This window comes from Hypanus sabinus, chromosome 14, assembly GCF_030144855.1.
Source record: "Hypanus sabinus isolate sHypSab1 chromosome 14, sHypSab1.hap1, whole genome shotgun sequence".
Taxonomy (NCBI): Eukaryota; Metazoa; Chordata; class Chondrichthyes; order Myliobatiformes; family Dasyatidae; genus Hypanus; species Hypanus sabinus.
Genome location: NC_082719.1, coordinates 108,057,061 through 108,075,288, shown reverse-complemented (window position 1 = coordinate 108,075,288; position 18,228 = coordinate 108,057,061). Strand labels below are relative to the sequence as shown.

Sequence of the window (18,228 nt, the reverse complement as noted above, 5' to 3'; positions counted from 1 at the left end):
ATTGCACTTAAATCACATTAATTGCAGTTTACTGGTGATGAAACAATCCAAAATAGAACTGACAAATTTTGCTATGTTCCCTGTAAACTCATTCCTGGTGAGCTCCAAGCAATGTCACATATACTGCCTTGAGATTTATTTTCTTGTAGGCATTCCCAGCAAACACAAAGAAACACAATAGAATCATTGAAAACACGCACAACAAATACAAACAAACCATGCTCAAAAGCAACAATATGCAAATACAAAAAAAAGAATAAAATGTATTAATAATAAATAAATACGCAATAGACGTCGAAAACATGAGTTGCAGGTTCCTTGAAAGTGAACCCATTTTCTGTGGGAACAGTTCAGTGTAGGGGTGAGTGAAGTTCAAGAAAGAGCCTGAGAGTTGAGAGGCAATAACTGAACAAGTCTCCTGAAGGCCAAGGGTCAATAACTGAACAAGTGTCCTGAAGGTTGAGAGGTTGATGGCTCTGGGCCTGTATTCACTAGAATTCAGAAGAATGAGGGTTCACCTAATTGAAACCTATTGAATGGTGAAAGGCTTTGAGAGAGTAGATGCAGAAAGAATGTTTTCAATAGTGGCCTAGTCTAAGACCACAGGACACAGCCTCAGAATAGAGGGGCATTGTTTTAGAACAGAGATGAAGAAAGTTTTCTTTAGGTAGTGAGTGGTGAATCTGTGGAATTCGTTGCCACAGGCAGCTGTGGAAGCCAAGTCTTTATGTATACTTAAGGCAGAGGTTGATGGACTCTTGATTGGTCAGGGCATGAAGGGATATGGGAAGAAGAGAGGAAATTGTGGCTGAGAGGAAAATTGGATCATGATGAAATTGTGGAGCAGATTTGAAGGGCCAAAATGGCCTATTTCTGCACCTATATCTTATGGTTTTATGGTTGTATGTTTGAGGGGTAATTACTGAACAGATCACTGATGTTTGAGGGTAATATAGGAGAGAACACAAGAAAAAAAATTGGGAGGACAAAAATGGGCAAAGAAATGGGCAAGACGGTAGCGTAGTGGTTAGTGTAATGTAATCACAGCACCAGTACCCAGTTTCAATTCATGGCACTGTCTGTAAGGAGTTTGTATGTTCTCCCCGTCACCATATGGGTTTCCTCCCACATTCCAATGTCATACAGGTTAGTAGGTTAATTAGTCACATGGGTATAATTGGGTGGCACAGGCTCAGTTGGCAGGAAGGTCTCAAGGGAAGAGCTTTCTGAGATTCTAACCACAGGACTGGAAGATAACCAATGTTGTTTCCTTGTTAAGAAGAGGGCAATATGGATATTAGTTGGTAGGGAAATAGTTAGAGATCATTCTGAGGGACAGGATTTATGTCAGTTCGAAAGACAAGGAATGATTAAGACTTGGCACACCAGTGGTCTCCAACCTCCAAGCAGAATATGACCCTTCTACGACCACTCTTTGCCTTCTGTGGGCAAGCCAATTCTGGATCCACAAAGCAATGTCCCCTTGGATCCCATGCCTCCTTACTTTCTCAATAAGCCTTGCATGGGGTACCTTATCAAATGCCTTGCTGAAATGCATATACACTACACCTATGGCTCTCCTTCATCAATGTCTTTAGTCACATTCTCAACAAATTCGATCAGGTTCATCAGGCATGACCTGCCTTTGACAAAGCCATGCTGAATGATTAGCCATTCCTAATCATATTATGCCTCTCCAAATGTTCATAAATCCTGCCTCTCAGGATCTTTTCCATCAGCTTACCAACCACTGAAGTAAGACTCACTGGTCTATAATTTCCTGGGCTATTTCTACCCCCTTTCTTGAATAAGAGAACAACATCTGCAATCCTACGGAACCTCTCCCGTCCTCATTGGTGATGCAAAGATCATTGCCAGAGGCTCAGCAAACTCCTTCCTTGCCTCCCACAGTAGCTTGGGGTATATCTCATCTGGCCCCTGTGACTTATCCAACTTGATGCTTTCCAAAAGCTCCAGCATATCCTTTTTCTTAATGTCTATTTTGTTACAAAACTGTAACGTTTTAGAAACAAATCATCAGCAAGAGATTTCACACTAAGTCCGGTTTTAATATTAAAACCACTATCTTTATGAGTACATATCTATTTATAATATAGTAACTTAATGAGATAAACAAAAGTTAACAGTATTATGTGTGTGTATGTGTAACCATCAAGCTGAGGAATAGTTATTAAAGTCTTAAAATGGTAAAGTAGAAAAGTTCAGTAATCCACAAAATAAGTGAGTGAGGGGAGAGGTTTGTAATCCAGGATATAACATCAAAGGCAATTATGAAGATTCCCAGGTTCCTGACTGGGTAAACGAAATAGCAATCGTTGGAGATCTTGTCCGTTGAGTTGTTCCGAAATCCACTTGACATATCATCAGATGACAGTTACAAGAATATTGTCTTCAAGTGGTTACCATAACACCTCGATTCCAGGCAAAGGGCCAACAAAAGTGGTACCACAGGATACTCCAACAAATCCATACATATGGATTACATGAAGTGACAGTCACACATCTGTGTGCACTGCGTGCCGATAATCTTTCGGGCATCGAAGAGTTCCAAACCATAGAGGTGACAAGCTGAAATTTCAGCTTGCCTGAGTGTCTCCCCTCTCTTCTTTCTCTCCCTCTTTCTCTTTCTCTCTGTTTAAGTCCACAGCAAGCTGCTACAGCCTGTTACTGATGTCATAGTCCCACCTTACTCAGGCGCTCTTAAAGTAACACTCACAGTATGAGCCTGCGTGTCTCGTAACAATATGTTCAAACATTTCAGTCTGCTGGCAGTCATCCCTACAATTGCCAAGGTCCTTTTTCATAGTGAATACTGAAGCAAAGTATTCATTAAGTAGCTCTGTTATCTCCTCTGGTTCCATACACACTTTTCCCCTGTCACACTTGATTGGTCCTATTCTCTCATGTCTTATCCTCTTGCTCTTCACATACTAGTAGGATGCCTTGGGTTTTCCTTAATCCTGCTCACCAAGGCCTTCTCATGGTCCCTTCTGGCTCTCCTAATTTCATTCTTAAATTTGTCCTACTAGCCTTATAATTTTCTAGATTGCTATCATTAACTAGTTTTTTGAACCTAGTTTTTTTTCGTAAGCTTTTCTTTTCTTCTTGACTAGATTTTCAACAGCATTGGAACATACCCATGCAGAACTCCACACAAAAATCCCCTGAATATTTGCCATATTTCTGCTGTACATTTCCCTGAGAACATCTGTTCCCAATTTAAGCTTCCAAGTTCCTGCCTGATAGCTTCATATTTCCCCTTCCTCCAATTAAATGTTTTCCTGACTTGTTTGCTCCTATCCCGACCCAATACTATGGTAAAGTAGATAGAATTGTGATCACTATCTCCAAAATGCTCTCCCACTGAGAGACCTGACACCTGACCAGGTTTATTTCCCAATACAAGATCAAGTACAGCCTCTCCTCTTGTAGGCTTATCTACATATTGTGTCAGAGAACCTTCCTGAACACACCTAACAAACTCTATCCCATCTAAACCCCTTGCTCTTGGTAGATGCCAATCAATATTGGAGAAATTAAAATCTCCCATCACCCTGTTATTATTACATCCTTCTAGAATCTCACTCCCTATCTGTTCCTCAATATCCCTGTTACTTTGGGTGGTTTATAAAAAACACCCAGTAGAGTTATTAACCACTTCCTGTTTCTAAATTCCACTCAGAGAGACTCAGTAGACAATCCATGGCTTGCTCCTTTTCTTCAGCTGAGACACTATTCTGATCTGATTCTCATTCTGCAGTGTGTACCTTGGAAGAGAGGTTGGATAATCTTGAGATAGTAAAAACAACACACACGATATGCTGGTAGAACACAGCAGGCCAGGCAGCATCTATAAGGAGAAGCACTGTCGACATTTTGGGCTGAGACCCTTCGTTAGGACTAACTGAAAGGAAAGATACTAAGAGATTTGAAAGTAGTGGGGAGAGGGGGAAATGCGAAATGATAGGAGAAGACCGGAGGGGGTGGGATGAAGCTAAGAGCTGGAAAGGTGATTGGCGAAAGTAATACAGAGCTGGAGAAGGGAAAAGATCATGGGACTGGAGACCTCAGGAGAAAGAAAGGAGGCGGGGGGAGCACCAGAGGGAGATGGAGAACAGGCAAACAACTAAATATGTCAGGGATGGGGTAAGAAGGGGAGGAGGGGCATTAACGGAAGTTAAAGAAGTCAATGTTCATGCCATCAGGTTGGAGGCTACCCAGCCGGTATATAAGGTATTGTTCCTCCAACCTGAGTGTGGTGTCATCTTGATAGTAGAGGAGGCCATGGATAGACATATCAGAATGGGAATGGGACGTGGAATTAAAATGTGTGGCCACTGGGAGATCCTGCTTTCTCTGGCGGACCGAGTGTAGGTGTTCAGCGAAACGGTCTCCCAGTCTGCGTCAGGTCTCACGAATATATAAAAGGCCACACCGGGAGCACTGGACGCAGTATATCACACCAGCCGATTTTGTCAATCACCTTTCCAGCTTTTAGCTTCATCCCACCCCTCCGGTCTTCTCCTATCATTTCGCATTTCCCCCTCCCCCCACTACTTTCAAATCTCTTAGTATCTTTCCTTTCAGTTAGTCCTGATGAAGGGTCTTGGCCAGAAACATCGACAGTGCTTCACCTTATAGATGCTGCCTGGCCTGCTGTGTTCCACCAGCATTTTGTGTGGGTTGTTTGAATTTCCAGCATCTGCAGATTTCCTCGTGTTTAATGCTGAGATAGTAATGGCTTCAGCTTCAGATAACCTATAACAAGGGCAAAGCCAGACAACGTTACAAGTGAGAAATGGGGCATCTTGGTAATGGCACAACAATGTGTTTTCAAATTCATCCCAGAGTCAAAGGTGATACCGAGAAATTATATCAAGAACAGAATACCAAGGAGGGGAAGAGTCAATGACTGCATCATGGTATGTGTGACAGGATTAAAAAATGTGATGAAGAACCTCACCCTGAAGCTTATGGTCAAGAGACAGGATCCTCAATGTTTTCTGTGTGAATGGGGATGGGATTCTCAGTATCTCTGTGGGAATGGAGATGGGATTCTTTACCTCTCTGTGGGATTGGGATTGGATTCTCAGTCTTCCTGTGGGATTGGGATTGGATTCTCAGTCTTCCTGTGGGATTGGGATTGGATTCTCAGTCTCCCTGTGGATTTGGTATTGCATTTTCTGTCTCTCTGTGGAATTGGGATTGGATTTTCTATCTCTCTGTAGAACTGGGATTGGATTCTCAGTCTCCCTGTGGAATTGGGATTGGATTTTCTGTCCCTTTGTGGAACTGGGATTGGATTTTCTGTCTCTTTGTGGATTTGGGATTGGATTTTCTGTCTCCCTGTGGAATTGGGATTGGATTTTCTGTCTCTCTGTGGAATTGGGATTGGATTTTCTGTCTCCCTGTGGAATTGGGATTGGATTTTCTGTCTCCCTGTGGAATTGGGTTTGGATTTTCTGTCTCTTTGTGGAGTTGGGATTGGATTTTCTGTCTCTCTGTGGAATTCGGATTGCATTTTCTGTCTCTTTGTGGAATTGGGATTGGATTTTCTGTCTCCCTGTGGAATTGGGATTGGATTTTCTGTCTCCCTGTGGAACTGGGATTGCATTTTCTGTCTCTTTGTGGAGTTGGGATTGGATTTTCTGTCTCTCTGTGGAATTCGGATTGCATTTTCTGTCTCTCTGTGGAATTGGGATTGGATTTTCTGTCTCCCTGTGGAATTGGGATTGGATTTTCTGTCTCTCTGTGGAATTCGGATTGCATTTTCTGTCTCTTTGTGGAATTCGGATTGGATTTTCTGTCTCCCTGTGGAATTGGGATTGGATTTTCTGTCTCCCTGTGGAACTGGGATTGCATTTTCTGTCTCTTTGTGGAGTTGGGATTGGATTTTCTGTCTCTCTGTGGAATTCGGATTGCATTTTCTGTCTCTCTGTGGAATTGGGATTGGATTTTCTGTCTCCCTGTGGAATTGGGATTGGATTTTCTGTCTCTCTGTGGAATTCGGATTGCATTTTCTGTCTCTTTGTGGAATTCGGATTGGATTTTCTGTCTCCCTGTGGAATTGGGATTGGATTTTCAGTCTCTCTGTGGAACTGGGATGAGATTAGAACATAAAACATATAGATGGGCTGCAATGTGCTGTGGAACAATCTACAGCACCTTACAGGCCCTTCAGCCCACAATGTTGTGCCAACCATATAACCTACTCTAGAAGCTGCCTAGAATTACCTTACCGCATAGACCTCTATTTTCCTAAACTCCCCATACCTATCTAAGAGTCTTTTAAAAGTGTCATGGTGTGGTCCGTGAAGTCCACTTTCTGGTTCACAGTCCAGTCCGTGAACTCCAGACTCCGGGTCTTCTGGCTGTCTGTTGTTTCAGTTGAGCTTAATCATAGGTACCTGATTCTCATATTGGGGCTGGAATATAAGTGGCCCTGGGTTTGAGTGTGGTTGTGGGTTTGTCTTGTTGGTATCCTGTTTTTGCCTCTGTGGGGTAAGTCAAGCAGGTCTTGCTGTTACGCTATGGTGGGATGTGTCTGTTCCTGTCCTTGCCTCTGTGGGGTAAGTCAGGCTGTCCTTGCTGTTACCCTGAGGCTGGACTGTTCCCTTCCTTCCCTTTGAAGCCTGGCCTGAAGCCCTGCTGGCAACCCACACCTGTGTCCTTACCTGTATTGCTGTCAAGTTCAGCTGCTGGAGTGAGACTGGAGCCTTGCCTTGCCAACAGAAGGAACTATCTATTGTTGAGCTTGGAACTGTCTCTTTGTGTCTGTGTATGAGTCCTGGCCCTATGTCCTGTCCCCAAGGAGGGGTCTTGACTCTGTGTAAAGCCCTGGCTCTATGTCCTGTTCCCAAGGAAGGCTCCTGGTTCTGTGTTCCTGTGCTCCAGTCCAAGGCTCTGTGGAGGTTCCAGTCTGTGTCCAGGTCGTTGCCTAGGTCCTGAGTCCTGGTCTCGTCCAGGGCTAGTGTCCATATCCAGCTATGCCTCTTCCTGCTTCTGTTTTGCTCTCCCTCAACCTTGGCTCTGTGTTCCTGCTCTCCCTTGACCTGAGCTCTGCATTCCTGCTCTCCCTCAATCAAGACCAAGTCTGAGCTTCATGTCCTAATCCAGCCCTGGAGTCCTGCGTCCTGCCCCCTCATCCAGTCCTGTTGCCTTGCCACGTTCAGTCCTCGCCTGGATCCAGAGTCTGAGCCTGAGTCAAGACCCAGGTTCTGGGTCCCTGTCCAGTCTCTGGCTCGGAGTCCTTGTTCAGGTTTCTAGTTTCTAGTTTCCAGTTCCTAGTTCCTCGTCCAGGTCCCACTTTCCTACTCTAGTCCTAGCCTATGCCCTGTCTCCCAGTCTTGTCCAGGGCCTGTGTCTTGTCCAGTGTTGTTTCTTCCCTACTTCCCTTGCTTACTTTATACACCTAGTCCTCTCCCTAGTACTTCAGTGTCTGTGTCTTGCATTTGGGTCTGTTCCCAATGCCCACCTTATGACAAAAATAACTTATTGTGTATGCCTCTACCACCTTCTACCATTCCACACACCCCCCACTCTCTGTGTGAAAAACTTACCAAGTACCTTGTACTTACATTCAAGAACCTTAAAACTGTGCCCCCTCATGTTAGCCACTTCAACCCTGGGGGAGAAAGCCTCTGGCTATCCAAATGATCAATGCCTCTCATCATCTTGTACACCTACTATCAGGTCAGCTCTCGTCCTCTGTTGCTCCAAGCAGAAAAGTTCACTCAACTTATTCTCATAAGATACACTCTCCAATCCAGGTAACATCCTTGTAAATCTCCTCTACACTCTCTCTAAAGTATCCACATCCTTCCTGTAGTGAGGTGATTAGAACTGAGCACAATCCTCCAAGTCGGGTCTGACCATAGAAACCATAGAACATTACAGCACAGAAACAGACCTGATGGCCTTTCTTGGCTGTGCCAAACCATTTTTTTGCCTAGTCCCACTGACCTGCACCTGGACCATATCCCTCCATACCCCTTTCATCCATGTACCTGTCCAAGATTTTCTTAAATGTTAAAAGTGAGCCTGATCAGAGATTAAGGGAGGTAGGGCTTTACTCTTTGGAGGGAAGGAGGATGAGAGGAGACATGATAGAGGTGTACAAGATATTAAGAGGAATAGACAGAGTGGACAGCCAACGCCTCTTCCCCAGGGCACTACTGCTCAGTACAAGAGGACATGGCTTTAAGGTAAGGGGAGGGAAGTTCAAGGGGGATATTAGAGGAAGGTTTTTCACTCAGAGAGTGGTTGGTGCATGGAATGCACTGCCTGAGTCAGTGGTGGAGGCAGATACACTAGTGAAGTTTAAGAGACTACTAGACAGGTATATGGAGGAATTTAAGGTGGGGGGTTATATGGGAGGCAGGGTTTGAAGGTTGGCACAACATTGTGGGCCAAAGGGCCTGTAATGTGCTGTACTATTCTATGTTCTATGCATTTACCACTTCAACTGGCAGCTCATTCCACACTGCCACTACTATTTGTGTGAAGAAGACCCCCCCACCAATGTTCCCTTTAAACTTTTCTCTCTGCACCCTTAACCCATGTCCTCTGGTTTTTTTCTCCCCTAGCCTCAGTGGAAAAAGCCTGCTTGCATTCACTCTATCTATACCCATCATAATTTTATATACCTCTATCAAATCTCCCCTCATTCTTCTACGCTCCAGGGAATAAAGTCCTAACCTATTCAACCTTTCTCTGTAACTCAGTTTCTCAAGTCCCGGCAACATCCTTGTAAACCTTCTCTGCACTCTTTCATTTTTTTAATTCAATTTTTAAGATAATTACATAGAATGAATAGAATGATGATAATATAATCCTTGTAAACCTTCTCTGCACTCTTTCAAATTTATTAATATCCTTCCTGTAATTCAGTGACCAAAACTGCTTGCAATAATCCAAATTCAGCCTCACCAATGTCTTATACAACCTCACCATAACATTCCAACTCTTATACTCAATACTTTGATTTATAAAGGCCAATGTACCAAAAGCTCTATTTACGACCCTATCTACCTGTGATGCCACTTTTAGGGAATTTTGTATCTGTATTCCCAGATCCCTCTGTTCTACTGCACTCCTCAGTGTCCTACCATTTACCTTGCATGTTCTACCTTGGTTTGTCCTTCCAAAGTGCAATACCTCACACTTGTGTGCATTAAACTCCATCTGCCATTTTTCAGCCCATTTTTCCAGCTGGTCCAAATCCCTCTGCAGGCTTTGAAAACATTCATATATAGGACCAGGGTCCTATATAGCTGTAACATTACCTCTCGGCTCAATCCCTTGGTTGATGAATGCCATCACACTGTATGCCTTCTTAATCACACAGTCAACCTACACAGCAGCTTTGAGTGTCCTAAGGACATGGACCCCAAAATTACATTTCCAAGAGTCTTTCCTTTAATATTACATTCTGTCTTCAAATTGGCCTACTAAAATTAACCACTTCACACTTATCTGGGTTGTACTCCATCTGCCACTTCTCAGCCCAGTTCTGAATCCTATTGGTGTAACCTCTGACAACCCTCCAGAATATCTACAACACCCCAACTTTTGTGTCATCAGCAAATTTACTACCCTTTTATTAACTCATCCAGGTCATTTATAAAAATCACAAAGAGGAGGAGTCCCAGAACAAATCTCTGTGGAACACCATTGCGATCACGGTCCTCCATGCAGAATACAAACCATCCAAAACCACCCTTTTCCTTCTCTGGTCAAGCCAATTTTGGATCCAGAAAGCAAGGTCTCTGAGGATCACATGCCTCATTACTTTCTGAATTCTCTGTCTCTCTGTGGGAATGGGGATGGGATTCTTTATGGCTCTGTGTGAATGGGATGGGATTCTTTATGGCTCTGTGTGAACGGGATGGGATTCTTTATGGCTCCGTGTGAACGGGATGGGATTCTTTATGGCTCCGTGTGAACGGGATGGGATTGTCAACGGCTCTGTGTGCATGGGATGGGATTCTTTATGGCTCCGTGTGAACGGGATGGGATTCTTTATGGCTCCGTGTGAACGGGATGGGATTGTCAACGGCTCTGTGTGAACGGGATGGGATTCTTTATGGCTCCGTGTGAACGGGATGGGATTGTCAACGGCTCTGTGTGCATGGGATGGGATTGTCAACGGCTCTGTGTGAACGGGATGGGATTGTCAATGGCTCTGTGTGAACGGGATGGGATTCTTTATCTTTTTGTGGGAATTGGGATGGGATTTTCTGTCACTCTGAATTGTGGATACCACAAGGATTTTATCTTGCCGGTGTCAATGGGAATTCGCTGGATTGTGTGGAAATGGATCTGGTCTCTGTCCCTGGAATGTGGGAATATCTCAAGGTTATTTATTTAGTGACAGGTAGTTATTTGGGATGAGTGGTTACCCTGCCTGCTCCGCGGGGGTACTACGACTCCGCAAGCTCTGTCCCTGCAAACCTGCACCTGTTGTCTGCGCCATTCCTTTTGGACTTCTAAGCGTACCTCTGAGTGACAGGCCTCGGAATATATATAGAGAGAGCGGCCTCACAGACACTTGCAGAGTTGCTTGGAGATGCGGGTCTCAGCAGCAACGCGCTTCCGCATGCCGCCGTGCTGAGCTGCGCTGTCAGTTCAGGCACCGACCTCCCCGCTCCGCTTTATCAGCAGTTTTCAGTTAACACTACCGCTACTTCCTGCCAAATTTCATTCTTGTTTACGGGGGGCGGGGGGGGGGGGCGCGGGGGTAATTACTCCCCCGCTGGGTGGTGCTCGCTAAATTAGAGCTAACCTGCCTAGCCCTACCGGTGTACTTAGAAAGGGCTAACGGTATACTCCTAAGGAACCCTGTAACCGATCGCTCCATTATGTTTCAGATTACGCTAGACATCAATGTGACTACAAGGGCAATGGGCGCCTCCTCCAATAAGCGCTTTGTGCCAAACACTGTGCTCTACCGCTCGGGGATCGCTTCACTCTGCGCCCTTGAAGAAACATGTAGCGCACTCAGCGCAATCCCCAAGGTCACAGCAGGTCTCGTTAATACACGGGGTCCTCCCTACGGTACCTCGCCCGGGAGATGAACCCGAAACGCTGCTGCTGCCTCAGCCATAGCATAGCAAGTGGCGGGATGTCTCTCCTCGCCCTCGTTATTGAGCAAGCAAAGTCATCTCGACACCCAAATCTTCACCCCCCCTCCCCCGTCCGTACCCGCTCACAGGGGTGAAGAGACAGGAGAGCGGGGACAGTGCGGACAAACAGACAGCCTGCATACCTATAAACGTGACCCACGGTCTATAAACGTGTCTATAAACGTGACCCACGGTGAACACAAAGTAGTAACGATGTGTCAATGTAATGTCAGTCCATTACTTTCATTGTGACCCGGGCCAGTCTCCCGAGAAACGTAAACTGATTACTGAATATTTCCGAAAGATTCATGACTGTTTAATGTCATTTTCTGTATACAAGCGTAAAGGAGAATGAAATAATTCTTACTCCGGATCCGATGCAGCACAAAAAAACACACAATAAGATAAAGAACACAATATTTTAAAACACAATAAAGACATTAGGTAATTTATGTACATAGTCTGATTGTATGTTCATAAAGTGACGCCATAAAGTATGTTCATAAAGGTTGTACATAAGGTGATTGACAGGAAATGATAAAATAGTGTTTGGGGGCGTGAAGGGTTGTTCATAACTATCCTTACATTCCTAACAGTTTCACAGTCGAGTTGCGTCTGTTAATTGTGATCAAGTTATAACTAAAAACCAGGCAGCACTTTAACTTGCACACTGCGGCTTAGATACCTGAGTGAAGGAAAGCAGCGGCAACGAGCCCGTTTCTTACCTGTGCTGACAGAGCGGGTAGGTGCTGAAAGAACAGCTTCGGTGGGGTCCCGCCACGTCCCGCGTCTCGGCAGCACTAGCACATCTCTGCTCCGCACACACACTAAAAATAGCTCCCCACCCCTTTCCCCTCCCCCTGCGCCAATCTGCTCAAGTCCACACTCAGCAAACTCTGTCCTCACTCAAAATAAATTAATCCCCCCACCCACCCCACCATCCCCCCGGATACACGGACAGAATCAGAATGTTTATCACTAACGTATGTCGTGAAATTTGTTGTTATGCGGCAGCAATTCATAACGATAAAAGAAAACTATATATATATACACACACACACATACAAGTAAGTATATATATATGTATATGTGTATATATACATACACATATTTTATTTACCATACACACACACATTGTATTTTACTCTGTGTTGCAGTAACTAGTGCAACACAGAGCAAAAATAGTGAGGTTGTATTTCTGGTTTTATTGTCCATCAAGAAATCTGATGGTGGAGGGGAAGAAGCTGTTCCTGAAACATAGTGTTTGTCTTCAGGCTCCTGTACCTCCTCCGTGAGAAGAGGGCATATCCTGGGTGATGGGGGTATTTAACGACGGATGCCGCCTTTCTGGGGCATCGCCTTTTGAAGGTGTCCTCGATGCAGGGGAGGCCGATGCCCATGATGGAGCTGACTGAGTTTACAACTTTCTGCAGCTTTTCCGATGCTCTGCAGTCACCCCATGCACATCAGATTAGCAGTTCGGTGCGATTTAATGCCGTACATTGTCACAAATTTTCTGGTCGGTGAGCATTTGGGAAGTTTTACTGCCGCACAATTATTAATAATCGTCGGCTGTCCCTCTCCAATGCACACCTTGTAGTATGCACACAGATCCATCTATACTGACGGTGCTTGAAGTATAAACATCGTTCTGATTTATGTTGTGGAATGTTTATCGTTATCTGCTTGATCCAAAGAGTGGGCTGTCATTGTGCAACGTGAACCGGCGGATGACATTTTTATCCGGCATAGCACCCCGCATGTGAGGCGATTCACACTGTGGTGGGGAGCTCGGGTTATTAAAGCGAGTTAGAGGCATTGCAGGAATGTGACGCCGCAGTAATAAATGTTCATAGCTAACAGTAGTGAAAACCGATTGGGCAAGGAGAGTCTTACTTTCACTTAGTCCCGAACCCTCTTATTGGGAGTTAGACCTCACGCCCCTGCATCCAGGCAAGCATTCTTCATAATTTCAACCGCTGGACCGCGTTAATGAACCGGCAGCGAGTTCTCCCCCGAGGCCGGCTACCCGGAAGGCCGCTCTCTCCACCAGGGGAGCCAGCACTGAGAGGGGAACTGAGATGTAGGAAACCCCTGGCTCCTCCAGTCACGGTAAACAGTGCAAGGAGCGCTGGCGCTCCGCAGGAGAAGCTGAGGCGAGCCCACACGGGCCCGGCAAACCACGGCTCCTCGGTTGATCCGAATGACGGGGAAAAGCTAAATGTTTAAAAAGGGCCGCGGGTGAGACTGGGAGGTAGTGGGAAACTGCGTGCTGATTGCGGAGAGAGCACCGGGAAAATGCTGACAGGGTGATGATGAAGAGGCGGAGAGTGAGAATCAACTTGGTGACTGACGTGACCTTGCAGAGGATCTGTGGGCGGTGCGACCGAGCGAGGGAGAGACTGGCGCCGGTAGCAACCGGTCGTCACCGCAGCCGCTGCGGGATGTGGTCATCCTGTTATAGTACTGAAACAGGCCGTTCAGCCAATCCATTCTATGCCGAACTATTATTCTCTCTAGTCCCACAGATCCGCACCTGAACCATAGCCCCCCATACCCCTCCCACCTATACGTACTTCTCCAAACTTCTCAAAAATGTCGCAATCCAAACCGTATCCACCACTTCCGCTTGCAGCTCGTTCCACAGTCATCACCTGAGTGAAGCAGTTCCCCTTAAATACTTCATCTTCCATCCATAACCTCAATGGAAGCCTGCTTGCATTTACCCTATCTGGACCCCTCATCATTTTGTATACCTCTATCAAATCTACCATGATTCTCCTATGCTCCAGGGAATAAAGTCCTAACCAATTCATACACCTTATGTCCTCGTCCCTGCAACAGACTTGCAAACTGTCTCTGAACTTTTTCAAATGTATTAATATCATTCCTGCAGGTCAGTGACTAAAACTGCACACATCAGTGTCTGATTCAACTTCATCATAACATCCCATCTCTTGTACTCAATACTTTGATTTATGAAGCTCAGTGCCAAAAGCTTTCTTTATGAATCTATCAGCCCAAGACACCACTTTCAATAATTTATGGACCTGTATTCCCAGATTCTACCGCACTACTCAGTGCCCTGCCGCTCAATGTGTAAGTCCTATCCTGGCTTGTCCTCCCAAAGTGCAGCTCTTCACACATCTACATCAAATTCTATCTGCCATTTTTCAGTCCATTTTTCCAGCTGTCCAGATCCTGCTGCAAGCTTTGATAGTCTTCCTTAGTCTTCACTACACCCCCAATCTTAGTGCCATCTGCTAATTTGCTGTTCCCAGTAACCACATTAGCATCCAGATGACAAATGCGACGAACCTTGTACCAAACCCTATTTCACACCACTAGTCACAGGCCTCCAGTCATAGAAGCAACCATCTACTGCCACTCTCTGGCTTCTCCCATGAAGCCAATGTTGGATCCTATTGGCTAATTCATCCTGAAAGTCAAGTGACTGAACCTTCTTGACCAACCTCACATGTGGGACTTGAAGCGGTGGGGGGGGGGGGGGTTGCACACCCCCTTTTCTGCTAACACCCGCAGAACTCCATGCACCCCAAATCCCCCATTCACCATTCTCTAATGATTAATTTGTAGGTTGAGTCAGTGGTGAGGAAGGTAAATGTGAAGTTTGCATTCATTTCAAGAGGACTTGAACGTAAATGTAATGTTGAGACCTTAAAAAACACTGGTGAGCCCTCAATTGGAGTATTGTGAGCAGTTTCTGTCCCTTATCTTAGAAAGGATCTGCTGACACTGGAGAGGGTTTAAAGGAGGTTCAAGAAAATGATTCCAGGATTGAACAGCTTGTCATGTGAAGAGCGTATGATGGCTCTGGGCCTGTATTCACTGGAATTCAGAAGAATGAGGGGTGAGCTCATTGAAACCTATTGAATGGTGAAAGGCTTCAACAGCATGGATGTGGAGAGGATGTTTCCTATGGTGGGAGAGACCAGGACCAGAGGACACAGCCTCAGAATAGAGAAGTGTCCATTTAGAACGGTGATTAGGAGGAAATTCTTTAGCCAGAGAATGGTGAATCTGTGTGAATTTGTTGCCATGGACAGTTGCGGAAGCCAAGTCTTTACGTATATTTAAAGCAGAGGTTGATAGTTTCTTGATTGGTCAGGGCATGAAGAGATTCTGGAAGAAAGCGGGAAATTGGTACTAAGGGGGAAGATGGATCACCCATAATGAAATACAGGAGCAGACTCAATGGACCAAATGGTCTAATTCCGCTCCTATATCGTATGGTCTCATGGTGTATCCAGTTGGGAGCTCCATATATTGATTATTTAACAAAATCTGTACGTCCTGAGTTATACAGAAAGATTGAATAGGTTGGGACTTTCTTTCTTGGCATGTAGAAGACTGAGAGGAGATTTGTTAGAGATATTCAAAATTATGAGGGGTAGAGATAGGATAAATGCAAGCAGGCTTTTTTCCACTGAGGTTGGGTGGGACTACAACTAGATGTCATCGGTTAAGGATGAAAGGTGAAATGGTTAAGGGGAACATGAGGGGAAACTTCTTCATTCAGAGGATCATGAGAGTGTGGAACAAGCTGCCAGCACAAATGGTGCATGTGAGCTCAATTTTAATGTTTAAGAGAAGTTTAGATAGGTACATGGATGGTAGATGTATGGAGGGCTTTGGTTTTGGTGTAGATGGATGGGGGTAGGTAGTTTAAATGGCTTGCTATAAACTAAATTGACTGAAGGACCTGTTTCTGTGCTGTACTTTTCTATGACTCTAAGACTGTTTAAGTTTCCAGTGGTGAATGATATATATACCCCAGTTTATTACAGGATGCAAGGGAAGAGATTGCTGTGCCTTTGATGATGATCTTTTGTCTTCACTGGTCAGAGAAGTAATACCAAAAGATTGGATGATGACAAATGTTATTTCTTCATTCAGGAAAGGTAATAGGGATAGCCCTGGGAATTATAGACCAGTGAGTCTTATATCAGTGGTGGCCAAACTACTGGAAAAATTCTTGAAGACAGGATTTATGAGGATTTGGAGAGGAATTAGTCTGATTAGGAGTGGTCAGCATTGCTTTGTGAGGAGCAGGTCATCCCTCATGAGCCTAGTTGACTTTTTGAGGAAGTGACAAAACAAGTCAATGAAGGTGGTGTGGTGGGTAGGGTGTGTATGAATTTTAGTTAAGGAATTTGACAAGGTTGCCCATCATAGGCTCATTCAGAAACTCAGGAGGTACGGAATCCAGCGAAACATTGCTGCTGAAACTTGAATTCAGAATTGATTTGTCCATAGAGGTAGATTGAGAATATTCTGCATTGATGTTGGACCCTCTCCATCTGGGGCATGCCTTCTTCTCATTACTACCATCAGTGGGATGTATAGGAGCCTGAAGACTCACACTCAGTGTTTTAGGGCAACTTTCCCCCTCCACTATCAAGTTTCTGAATAGACCATGAATCTATAAGCACTGGTTCATTATTCCTTGCTTTTGCACTAAGTAATTTCTGGACATTTATGTCTTGCACTGTATTGCTGCCAGAAAAGAACAAATTTCACATCATATATCCGTTTCTGTTTCTTCCTGTATGGTTCCCACTTCTGAGAATTTGCCCCTACCCTGACTGATCTTTGAGTCATCTCATCTCAGGACAGCCTTTGTACACAGCACTCACTTACACATTTCCACCCACGCTCCCTTCCCTGTGGACACCTGTGCCTCAATGGCCATCTTCACCATGAATTAGTATTCTTCTTTCTTTCTTTCTGCAATAGGTGACCCTGTGGCATGAGGGCCTAGTCTGCACCACAACTGAGGCCTCTCAGTTCCCCTACCATCGCTATCACCAATGAACCAGGTTTGAAGCATTCTACATTACCAATGTCCAACAGGGTTTTGTGATCACTACAAAAACATCCAAGACAATCGTACGATCCATTTGTTAGTCTGCACGCCACCTTCACGCATTGACTCTGATGTCTTCCTATAAGAAAGAAAGAATTCATATTCTTGTGTGATTAAATACACATTACACAAAATTACTTCCACTGAGACAGAGAGACTGCAAGATGGTGGCATGCAAGGTTGCAGTGACTACTCTAAGTCCAACCAAACATGTAACTGTTTATCTCTTACATCTTTTTTATGATCGCATGATGCTGTGGATATCAGGAATATCAAGTAAACTTAAGAACATAAGAAATAGGAGCAGGAGTAGGCTATCCGGCCCATCAAGCCTGCCATGCCATTAAATAAGATCATGGCAGATCTGTCCATAAACTCAGCACCATCTACCTGCCTCTTCCCTATAACCCATAATTCCCCTACTATGTAAAAATCTATCTATCTCAAATACATTTAGTGAAGAAGACTCACCTGCAGAGAATTCCACAGATTCACCACTCTCTGGGAGAAACAGTTCCTACTCATCTCCATCCTAAATCTTCTCCCCTGAATCTTGAGGCAACTTCCCCTAGTTCTAGTCTCACTTACCAATGGAAACAACTTTCCAACTTCTATCTTATCTATCTCTTTCAAAATTTTGTATGTTTCTATTAGATCCTCTCTCATTATTCTGAATTCCAGAGAGTATACTCCCAGGTGACTCAATCTCTCCTCATAGATTAACCCCTCATCTCTGGAATCAACCTGGTGTACCTCCTCTGCATTGCCTCCAAAGCCAGTATACCCTTCCTCAAGTATGGAGACCAGAACTACACACAGTACTCCAGGTGCAGCCTCACCAATACCCTGTATAGTTGCAGCATGACCTCCCTGCTCTTGAATTCAATCCCTCTAGCAATGAAGGCCAACATTCCGTTTGCCTTCTTAATAACCTGTTGTACCTGCAAGCCAATTTTTTGTGATTCATGAACAAGCACTCCCAAGTCCCTCTGCACAACAGCATGCTGCAATCTTTCACCATTTAATGAACAATCTGCTCTTCTATTATTCCTTCCAAAGTGGATGATCTCACATTTACCAACTTTGTATTCCATCTGCCAGACCTTGGCCCACACACTTAACCTATCTATATCCCACTGCAGACTCTCCACATCCTCTGTACAATTTGCTTTTCCACTCAGTTTAGTGTCATCAACA

At 44.7% G+C, this 18,228-nt stretch overlaps 1 protein-coding gene across 2 annotated transcripts in view; it reads right to left on the bottom strand.

Annotated features, from left to right (window-relative positions):
* The window catches only part of LOC132405058 (complexin-1), a 166,454-nt gene that overhangs the window by 129,476 nt on the left and 18,750 nt on the right, over positions 1-18,228 (bottom strand). For both annotated transcript variants that reach the window (XM_059989787.1, XM_059989786.1), the window contains exon 2: positions 17,006-17,110. The gene's annotated coding sequence lies outside the window, so the exon portion shown is untranslated. The remainder of the gene's footprint in view (positions 1-17,005; positions 17,111-18,228) is intronic.